This window comes from Condylostylus longicornis, unplaced genomic scaffold, assembly GCF_029603195.1.
Source record: "Condylostylus longicornis isolate FDR11 unplaced genomic scaffold, ASM2960319v2 ptg000009l, whole genome shotgun sequence".
Lineage (NCBI taxonomy): Eukaryota > Metazoa > Arthropoda > Insecta > Diptera > Dolichopodidae > Condylostylus > Condylostylus longicornis.
Window position 1 is genome coordinate 1909888 of NW_026577978.1, and position 12451 is coordinate 1922338.

General features: G+C 23.1%; 1 protein-coding gene across 1 annotated transcript in view; it reads left to right on the forward strand.

The window, feature by feature from the left end:
• The first annotated feature begins 6061 nt into the window (after window positions 1-6061).
• The window catches only part of LOC129618547 (putative uncharacterized protein DDB_G0282129), a 59984-nt gene continuing 53594 nt past the window's right edge, over window positions 6062-12451 (forward strand). Inside the window, exon 1 of the mRNA XM_055533353.1 lies at window positions 6062-6188. The gene's annotated coding sequence lies outside the window, so the exon portion shown is untranslated. The remainder of the gene's footprint in view (window positions 6189-12451) is intronic.

Consider the following 12451-nt stretch of genomic DNA (forward strand, 5'->3'; position numbering starts at 1 on the left):
TCGAATATTAATTCCTTTAACAAAAAACAAAATACCACAATAAGAATAAATAAGGAGCTACAAAAAAAGGGAAACTAAAGAAACATAAACAATACCACCACAATTTTAAACGTCATAATAAAGCGAAGAAAAAGATAAATTGGCGATGCGCGCTCGCATCTTCAGCAAAATAAACGATTTTTTATCTTTTATACATGTTCGGTTATTGTTGCCGTTGCTAAAATCTATTTAGAAAAATAATATAAGAAAAAAAAAAACTGAAACAAGTAAAAATCGGTGCAAGAGCAAAAAAAAGAGCGCGAAAGAAAATATTTATAGGTTTTCAGTTAAATATATTACTAAAAGATCGCGCACATTGCATTAACGTGTACCTACTTTCCAATGTTAAGTGGAATTATAAGAAAATCAAAAAAAAAATAGATGGGTATAATTCAGTGACGTAAGTACAATTAAGTTCGTATTATACAAGAGCCTCATATTCATTTAACAAGGACTTGAATAGTTGTGATAATAGACGCATGCATAACAAATAATTCAAATTCAAGTCTAACGTAATTAGATAATTCAGACTCAGTTGTAATTCATTCCTGCAATATTTGTTTATTAGGAATTGTAGAAAATCTTTAAAATTAATTTAACTAAATAGAAATATTAATTAAATTTTTTGTCTAGCGGGAGAATTAGTGTAAAAAATTAAAAATGTAATTGAATAAAATGAGTTATGGCAAAATATCGACTTTCTAAAATTGATTGATCCCGCCTTATGAAGTACGAAATTTTTGAACTATCATACCCTAATACTCAAAGTACTCATAGAAAGCGAAATTTCTGCTTAAAATAGTAAGCCCGAATTCAATTAAAATTATAAATATGGTATACAACTCCTTTTCGAATTCGTCACTTCCCTGCTAAATATACTCCCTTTTAAAAAAAAAATTCAAAATTCATTTTAACCTTGCCATTATTGTACGTGCGCTATTGATGATAAAATCTTTTTTATTTTATGTTAACATTCACGAAAAACATTTACGATTCACCAATATTTTTTTTCTACCATATAATCTCATATTTTCATTTCATAATAAAAGAAAAACAGGCACTGTATTGGTTCAGGTGTGCATTGAATTTTTTAATAAAATTATTTTTATTATTATTGTTATTATTTTCCTAATATTATAAGTTTTCTTAAAATTTTCTTAATTTTTTTAGAAGAAAATCATATAGATTAAGGTACATCACGTGTAAGATCACCTTCACATATTAAAAGCTATACAAAAATTTCGCTTCATATGAAAGCTATTTACTTAATCATAAAATTTACGTAATCATAAAATGCATCATAAGTTCACAATACCATTCAATTTTCTTCATTTCATAGAAGTATTCAAGATTCTAAAAAAAAGTATTGTTTTCAATTACTTAGCATTCTAATTTTAAAATGTGGATAATCTGTTTGCAATATGGTCCTTATTTTGATAATAAGGACCCCACTTTAAAATTCTAGAAAAATTTCTGAATTTTGTATTGTTTTACAATATTCATTGCATACTTTTAGGATGACAAAAACTTATCCAAAGAAAAATATTAGATAATGGCCAAAATTTCAAATTTTTATACAATTTCCAAAGTTATATTTTGACATACGTGCAAACATTTAACAATACTTTTGACCAAAATTTTTGGAACCCTTTTCTAAAAATCTACACACAAATTTTTCAAAAACAATACTACATTATAAAAATATTAAAAGGCCACACACGTTTAAAACTAAAAATAAATTTTAATCAAATATGAGTACCGGCTAATTTATTTTTAATTCGTCAGAGACGTAAGTTAAAAATTGTGTAATTAAAAAAATAATTAAATTTTAATTGTAAATTGTAAATAGATTTAAATTGTAAATACAAAGGATGCATTTTAAGTATTATAACTAAAATTTTTCAATCCGATGGAGTTACATATGTAGCACACACAATATAACATACATATTTTAAATTTAAATTAATTCTCTTAATGCAAAGTAATAAAAATCACAACTTAGCCGACTTCTAAATAAATAGAATTTAAAACAATAAACATTTATTATCAATTAAGTTAATATTAACAGTCGACTTGTATGATGCATTCTAAAACCTCAAGCCAACTCAAATTATTTTTGACTGAAAAATTTAAGCCGGTGTAATTTGTTTTTCTCTACTATTATTATACTATGTTGAAAAAAATATAGGGTAAGCTTGAATAAAATTTTATTGTGTATTAAGCTGATAATATTATTGCCGCAGCTTAAACCTATATAAATCTAACAATATTCAATACTCAACAGAATAACACAATATTCTTGATTTTATTTTAAGTTTTTATTTTTCTTAACAGCTGCAACAGCTTGAAATCAAAACAGCTGGTTTAAAAATAAAATACAACACACTTATACATAAAATACAATGAGGATGAGATTTGAGGTATATGAGTGACTAATATTATAAAAACAAAAACAAAAAAACAAAAAAATAAAAATTTTGATTTTTCCTTTAAAGCTTTTTCAAATAAACTCTCACAGATTTAATTCAGACCTCGCATTGAACGGACGCATAATATGTTGTGTGTTTGATAAGAAAAAAAAAATAAAATAAAATGAAAAATATTAAAAATAAAATTTTCTTATTATAAAATAAAAAAAATGGAAAATTAAGAAAAATTTGTAAATTTTTTGTAATATTTTTTTTTTTTAAATATTCTTAATATTTGAAAAATTTTGGAATTTCTTCTATACACGGTAATGGTTTAATTTTAATCGTATTTAATTTTTTAGAGGTAGATAAAAATATTGAAATTTTTAACGGTAAAATTTTGAAGTGATTTTTGTTTATTTAATATTTTTAAATGAATATTGAGTGGTGAATATTAAAAATTGAATGTTGTATGTAATTGTGTCTAATTAAATTAAATTTGCTACTCACCTTATTGTTATAAAAATTATTTTATTCTTTTATTGTGATTATTAATATGGTGCTATTGATATTGATAATTAATAATGGTAATAATAAATGACAATAATAACAAATAAAAGAAGTTAAAGAAATCTTGACTGATTAATGATCATAATGATGATCAATTGCAATGATGATGATTGATAATGTTTTGTTATTTTTTATTGTTATTTATTTTAAGCGTACCGTTAAAAAGTGGTAACCAAGTGATATCGTTTTGTTATTCCATGTAACTTCTGTTTTACATCATTTTTTTTTTTTTATTTTGGAATATAAAATGAAATAAAAGTATAAATATAAAAAAATAAAATATTGAAAAAAAATAAGTAATAATAATAAATAAATAAATAAGAGAAAAAAGTTGTCAATCTTGATTTAAAGCACCTCTTTGAATTTTTTATTTTTATTTACTTTTTTTTTATATTTTTTTTATTGTGAAGATATTCGGGTTGACATAAATTACATGATATACTTATAATGAATGTTGTATGCAATATAATATGTGCCGATATGTCTATATATACATACATATCTATTTATGTATATGTATATATATAAACGGAATGATAAAAATTGAGTACACCAATGTATGTTAAGAAGCGAAAATTTTCTATTATTTCTTTTCGAATTCAATAAGAATAATAATGAATGTATATATATATATATGCATATGTTTAGGAATGTGTAGACACAAGAGTGACATTGAAAATAATGAAGATTATTCTAATTAAAAGCAAAATATTCTTTATTATATTTAATTTCTTATAAAATGCTTATAAAATGCTTATGAAGGAAGAAAATATATGAGTTTGTTTATGAAATTTTCTATATGAAATAGAATTTTATATACGGTAGGCAACTAAATTTTTCATTCAGAGTTTGAAGGTTTTTGCAATCTTCTTTACTATTAAAAAGTCGTTCTCCAAACCAATGTTATACTATTTAAATTTAAAGCAATAATATTGATATAAAAATTTTGAAATGAAATTCTAAATATTTGAATATATTTGATTTTTAATTTTCGCGCCCAAAGCGCATTTGTTTAATTCTGTGGATTCTTAAGAAATGTGTTTTTAGTAAATTAATTTGTTTTAATTGAAAATTTAAAAAAATTTTCTTTAAAGTACATATACTGATTGAGTTTTAATAGAACATATTATAATATAAGGAATTAAAATTCAAATTTTCATTAAAAATATTAAGCCTAAGTAAATCTCATGAAATATATTAAACTTAATCTAGATTTTACTCAGTTGTTAACCACAAAATTATACTGAAAAACAATAATGATAAAATACTTAACTTCGAAATATTTAGACTTCAATCATAACGAATGAAATTAGTTACTTACTTATCAACATAAAAATTTCAATATGAAATTTGAAAATTATGAAAATTTCACTCCGATTTTTAATTTACCAAAACTAAATTATCATTTATTAGCATTATTATCAAATATCAAAATTAGAAAAGAAGATTTATTAAAGCGCTTAACCTCCTTCAAATGAAAACTTCTTTTTAGGTAAATAAGTGTACTTAATAAATATTATTGCAATACTTAATATAAAAATTAAATTAAAAGTAAAAAAAGTAAGTACCTATAGTTATTTAAAATGAAAAATTGCAATTTGTGTATTCAATAATTTGAGAGTGAATGAAGTACATGGAAAAGTTTTGTAAGGATATTAATTTTGTAGTGAATTTAATAACACTTATTGAATAAAAGAGAAAAACCTGGTTGAAATATATCAAAATATTTCCATTTTGAAATTAATTTATTGAGTACTTGCAATAAAATTACAATTTCTTGGAATATAAATATGATTAAATTCTATTAAAAATTAATAATTATAAATTATATGAATAAAATAATAAATAAGTAAAATACTTAAATAAAAAATTGTAATTTAATAATAGTGTCAAATGTATAAAATTTATAATTGTACAAATAACGTGTCAAGAGGCTCACAATTTGAATAAAAATTATTCATTCGCAATTAATTTAAATACGCAAGTATTGTGAGATTTATTTGGGGAGTTTTCAATGGAAATAAATAAATTTTATAAATTTTGTGTAAAATTAATATCCTTTATTATTAGTTATTGTTTTTCAAACACGTTTTCATGCAGAAGTTTCGATAATTTAAGAACCACGAATCCAACTGCAATTCTAATTTTCGGTTATCTGTTTATAAATTTTTAACTGTATTCTTTACAATGCGTTTATTTAATAAGTTGGAATGGGTTCTTTAAAAATATTACATACTTATTTAGTTACATGCAATATGAAATTATAATTTCAGCGGTAAATTCAAACTTGGCCTCTGTTTGTAATATTTATTCATTGTTATACTATTAATATCTTTATACTATTAATGTACTACATATTTTGACTACAAAAAGAAAACTGTTTATCAGCGTACAGGCTGATATTTTATACTTATACTACTAAAATCTAGAAGTAATAAGATAAAGTAAAATAATTGGCTCTATTTGCAATAAGTAAGATAAAATATATTCAATTAATTTTCATATTTATTACAAAATCCATTTTATATTCATTTTACTTACTTTTATTTGTAAAATTTCCATTAATAAACCCTTTGTTTTCTTGAAGATTAAAAAGTTCCTTTAAAAAGTGATTAACTATAAGTAATTTTATACATTTCAGTTTATAAAACATTTTATTAAATTTAAAAAAATCTTGAATTGAATTCCAAAATCGAAAATAATAATTTGGAATCATAAATAAAATTTATTTTTTTAGCAAAAAGGCAGCCGAGTTGGTAAATGAGAAAATGTGGTTAAATGAAAATTGTAAATGAATAAAAATTATTTGGGAAAAAAAATTAATAAAAATGAAATAGCAATAAATTATAATTTTGAATAATTTTTGGTTGAAAAGTGATACTATAAATAACACATCAACAAATTGAAAAAAAAAATCATTTAGAAAGAAAATAATTTGTGCTAGTTTTTCTTTTTCAAGGAATAATTGGAAAACTAAATTATTATTATTATAAAAATCACATTTAATATTGTTATACAGTACGTCCAATATTACAAAAATTTGAAATTGATATAATTTTCGTGGCCAAAATACAAAATTTTGCTGCTCAAATTGGATAACACCTACATGCAATATAATAAAATATTAAAGGAAAATTAGAAATTATCGTAAATTATCGAAGGAAGGAAATTGTAAGTTTCTATTTTTTTTTATTTCATTTAAGTTTCGATTATATTTTTGTATTATTGTTAAAATATTTAATGTTAAATAAGTGTAAGAGAAAGTTAATTTAAATTTGTATACCTTATACAAATTATAATTTTGTTCAGCTTTCTATTATTTCAATATATTACATGAGCGCCTCAAAAATTATTATTGATTCGAAATATTTATGAGTTTTTTATACTTAATTTCACAAAGTTTTAACCAATTTTTATTTTTCTAACAGTTTGAGTATCTTATGTAGAAAAATATTAAACTAAAAATTTGATATAAAATTTTTAAGAATTTTTTGTGTGAGCCGCCTATGATTTTAATATACTTTATACTATTTGAGTGTTTTAGACAAAATTTTTAACGTACCGCGATTTAAACGTAAGCATATTGACTATCGCTACCTAGATAATACCTAAAGACTCTAAAGTTAATAAAAGATTTTGTTAAACTATAATACACCTCTCTAAATTGTCTAATACTGACGAAGAGAAATTTGTAATTTTCTGTTCCCTCTCATACGATTCTTCTCCCTCTTATAAATTTACCTTAACTTTACACTGGTTTAAGGAATTTTGAGACTCTAAAAATTAAAATATGACAATTGGGTGTTTGCATTTGATTAAACGATAGAAGACAATACTTATCATCAATTTTAAAATCATGTTACAAAATTTGAAAAATCATTATGATAAACTTTGTTTTCTCTTCAAATTCATTTAAACTTTTATGAAATTCAACATCATAATATACGTAATTCCATTCCAGTTAATCCTCTAATTCGGAAAAATCCACAAAAATATTTAAGATAATTCGTTTTCACCATGAACCATTTAAAAAAACCAACAAAAATTTTAACTTGAATACAATTTCTTTAACCTTAATCTTAAATAATTTATCGCACAAAGTAAAAATTAAAGTGCCATGAAGAATTTTCTCGTAGCCTTTAATGTTTATCTATAATATAATGTAAAGTGAAAATGGTTCCCTCACTACATAAGTTGTAACAACATTAAAATAACATTTTCACGTATAACCTGAATTTCTTATCTACATATAATTTATCTATTTGGGTAAATATTTTAATAGAACAATTTTTCTATATCCGCATTTAATTAATTTATTCAATTTATACAAATAAGCAATTTATATAAAAATTTTTATTTAGCTGTTTATAAAAATATTCTCAACTATTATAGAATTTTCAACTACTATAGCTTTAAGCAGCTAATTAAAAATATTTTAAAAATTTTAATAATTTTAACTATACTTACTTATATAAGAACCAACTTAAAATTTATTATTGCAACCTTGCATGCAATCTTATTTATACAAAAATATACTTGAACGTTATTCAAACTCTAAATCAATAGAATTTTAACAATAAATCAAAATTAATTAAATTTTACATAAGAATTCTTTTTTCTTAAATATATATACATATTTAACGTCTAAAGAGTATTAGCGAGATAAAAATTTAAATACACACTTAGATAGAATTTTTTGTTTTGTTTCTTAAAAAAAATAGTTAAATTTTATAGAGATTAGAAAATAAAATAAAGAGTTTAGTATTAAAATTTCAATATAACAAATATGGTAAATATTCTATAAAGAAAAAAAACAAAAAACCACCCATAAAATGCCATACCATTTAAAAAAAATAGAAAAAAAAAATTTTCTAAGGATTTAAAAATTTATTTATAAAATATTTTAAATTATTTTGTCTTTTGTAATGAATTAGAATCTCAGATTTAATTCTTAAGAATTTTCTTGTAAATAAATATAGGTAATATATATAAGCGAGTATACGATCAAATTTCTTAAGAATCTCATGGGTTCATGAATAATGTTATATTCAATGTGTTATCATATAATTTATCTATTACCATAATACTATGGGTATTGATTCGCATATGTAAATAAATATTTTTCTACAATATGTTAAAATAAGGTGAACTAAAAGGGTTATTATAATTTTAAAAATCACCCATTGAGCAAGACATCCAAATTCTAATATATCGGATGATAGCGTGATATTCTAAATTGGTCATGAAGGAGTTTACTACCCTAAAAAACATTGGTTTGGCGTTATTTAGATCCTAATATATTCAGGAATATTAATTTTTGAATTAGATTATACCGATACTAGGGCTAATTCAGAAGTTTGAGCTCCCCTGTTCAGGGGAGAGTGTTCTTGAACCATTTAAGATTAAAATATTTTGATTTAAGGTTAACCTACACTTTCCACGTAGGTTACGAGACTGATATTTTAAATTTAAATGTTCAACTGTTTTATATTCCATCCAAAGTTTTTGCTAGTCGATACATACAGGAGTATATATATGAGAGCACAAACAATGTCAAACATTTTTAATTATTCAAGTGACGAAAAATAATGAGAAGAAGATATTGTGATGATTGATCATAGAAATTGTGATAATTAACGACACTTGTGCAGCATAGGAAATTAAAACAGCTTGCTATATCTCATATCAGTCACTTAAGTATGCTTCATCTTATATTAAAAATGCTTAAGTTTGACTCTCATGTTTAATATCACATTTAACATAACAGACCTTTTATAATATTGGCAGACCTTTTTATAATATAAGCTATCGTATTATTTACCTAACTAAATAAAAAGTTGATTATTTCTAATTTAATGCTAACTATAAAATAAATACCAAATACTTGTGTTCTTTTCTAAGTATTGAAAAAAACACAAAAAAAAGTACGAAAAATCAACCAGTTAAATTGTTAACAATTCTCAATGTTAAATAAAATAAAAAAACAACAAAAAATCATCAGATAAATTTTAATTAAAGATTTTTTCAAATAGAATTTAATTTATTCAGAATATTGGATAGTTGTAAAAATAATAGTAAAAAAAATACTTAATAAAAATACTTAGTCCAAAAGTTACTAAGATAAAAGTACAATGGATAAGTGAAAAGACAAAAACAAGAAACCGAGACAGCAAAAACAAAAAAAAACATTTTATCCAATGACTACTGTGCTGAAAAAGTGTTGAAATTTCATTAGTAATGTTAGCTTTTAAAATTTTTGGGGACTTAAGAAAAACCAACAAACCCGAAACACCTTCATTCACAAAATAAATTCCGCAGAAATCTACTAAAAGAAATCAGTTTGTTATTTATTATTGAATTGTTAATGTTATTTGTTCCTCTCTCCCTCTCGCCCTCTCTCGATAGTTATTTTTTTCTCTTTTCTTCTTATATAAGACTATTAGTCCGGCTTCCTATATTTCTTAATAATAAAGTAATTTAAAAAAAATATAAAACGTAAAAAAAATTTCTTGCAATTAAAAAAAAAAATTTGTTTCTTAAGAGAAAAACTCCAATTATTTATAGTCGCGATTTATTGAAGCGGAAAGAAAATTTTCTAATTAAAAATTTTCAAGTGTTAAATAGAAACTTTAAATAAAATGCTATTTTAATAAATTTTTTACAATTTCAAATTGATTTTAATTTTATTTTTATTTAAAAACTGTGCTTATGTACGTATGTAAACAGGGTCGAAACTTCTACCATTAAAAACTTCTAATTCTATCTAAAAACTTCTACCATTAAAAAATTTTTTAATGGTAAAAATTTTTAATGCATTTCTAATCTAGTTTCAATTATATTCAATGTTTATTAAAATATTCCTCAGACTTTTACTAAAGCAAAAATTTTTAAGTTAACTGAAAAATTATTTTTATAAAGAGAATGGTAGAATTCCGAATAATTGACTGAAGTATTTCTCAAATATTTCAAAAATTTTTAAATTGTGCCAGTTTTAGGTGCTCTTGTATTATTGAAAATTCTATACAACCAAATCAAGACACTTGGAACTCATAAGAATCTAACTCATTTCAGCGGAAAAACTAGCTTACTTAAATTGCAAAAATTTTACAATGTTAGCTTTTATCATACATTGAGGGTTGTGGATAATGTTATTATTAGTTTTAATTATATTTCACAAATTTTTTTTGACTGCTTTTTATATTTTACAATAAATTAACTGAGTGATACAAAATTTAAACTAAATTCAATTCGAGTACATTGAACTAACTGTAAATAAACTAAACCGATCAATCAAACAGACTGTTCGATTGATCAAACAGAACGCTTGTTATCTTAAATAAAAATTGTTAAAAATGCAAATTCGTTCAAATTTGAATTCAGTTTTATTTAATCACAATCAAACTATTTAATCAAACGTGTTTGATTTAATTTGTATGAATCAAACTTTTCTAATTTCAATTATGTGCTATTGAAAAAATTTCAACTAGCGTTGACACGGTATTAGACAACAATAATGCTCACATTTTATTCTCATTTAATTTTTTTTTTTAATTATAAGGTATCAATTTACTTTCAAGTTGTACTTATAACAATATGATTAAGATTGTCGGTATACCATAATATACAATTAATAATGATTGACATATGATTTAAATTAAATTAAAATGTTTAAAGAAAAACCGCAATTATGTTATGATTATTTTAAATTGTGCTAACATCTGTTAAGATGCTATAAAAATTAAAAATATTAGATAAACCACTAATTAAGTCAACTATTAATAGTTAGAATGTTTAATAGCAGTCTAAGAGGTTATTGCAATCTATAATTGCTTGAATTAATTACATCAAACATGTTGGAATTGTAAACATGTTAACTTAATTCCTAAAGATCTTTATAATGATATTTAAGTGTAGTTACAATTCCTTGCGAAATTTTTTTGGTAATCTTATCCTGGGAATTTAACTGGAAATTAAAGAGAAAATAAATTTTTATAATTCGTCTTCTAGACATAGATCAATTGGACCCATACTATTTGTAAATATTATTTTTAATCAATTGAATTTATTGAATGTCTTGAGATGCGTTCTAGTACTATGAGATTCCTAATAAAAAATTTTTTCCACATTAAAAACTATTATTGATTTCGTTGTTGAATGGCTTCCACCATAATATTATAGAAACCACAAAAAAAAGAAAAAAAAATTTTATTTTTAATTTTTTTCTGTTTTCTTTTCTCGAATGCGACAGGATTTATAAGTCGCATGTAACTTTTTTAATTTCTTTTGTTTTAGTTTTCTCATTCGTTAGGCTTTAATTTCACAAATCCAAAGAACTTTTTGATTTTGAAAAATATGCTAAACTAGTTTTATTAAAATTATTATTTCGTTTATAATTGCAAGTAGTGTTAATTAAATTGATTTTAGAATAGCGGTACGTACAATGACAAAAAAAAGATATTATTTTTCAAATGCTATGTCATTCTACTTGTAAAATTTCATGTAAAACCAGAATACTCGCTTTGGTTTAGACTGATTTAACGTGACTGTTTGAATTAGTTGAATAAAATTGCTATGGGTGATGGCAAGACAGTATAGCAGTGAGGCTTCTCTATCGAGGCTGCGATTGGACTCACGAAGGAAAATAATGCAGCTATTTTTGAGACTACCAGAGCTTTCAGACTATCTTTCTGAGTTCTCGGATCCTACACTGTTGAGTTAAATTAAATGACTTCAAGCACTATACGGTGTATGCAAGGTTACTAAAGTTCTCATTTTGTAGCAAATCGGCTAATTGAGTTGTCCAATCCTACTCTGTTCAGTCACTGTGCAAGGTAAAATTGGGTACATATTCATCTACTCAAACCCTAACATACCCTAGAATATCCTGAAATTGATTTATATTTTACTCATTCATTTTCATAAATCTTTTTTTTTCTTGTTCCTTTATAATTTTGAAGAAAGAAAAATTGTGGTACCTGTTGTACATGTTACCTATTTTAATTCCTTGTTTTTATATTTTATGTGTGTGACTTGTTATTGCAATTTTCTCTTACACCTATTTGATATGTGTATTTATTATGTTTGTTTTTATAGGATAAAAAAAAAACCTTGAATTGAACTTTATTGAACTTTAAGACACAAAAAAAAAAGAAATTTCTGTAAATCTTAAAATAAAATCAAAACCAAAAATAAATTCACATTTAAAAAAGAAAAAGAGAAAAAAATGAATAGTCAGTGGACTTTCTACTCGAGACAATGAATTGAATGACATGAAGGTCAGGTCTAAAGTTAGAATAATTTTTCCCTCCTCTTATACTAGTTAAAGAAACGAATGCATTTTATTTTCGTTCCATTTCTATACCTTAAAAATAGTCAGAGTTTAGCTTTTGAGTTTCTTTTATTAAAAGTTGCAACTATAGTAAATGCTAATTTTT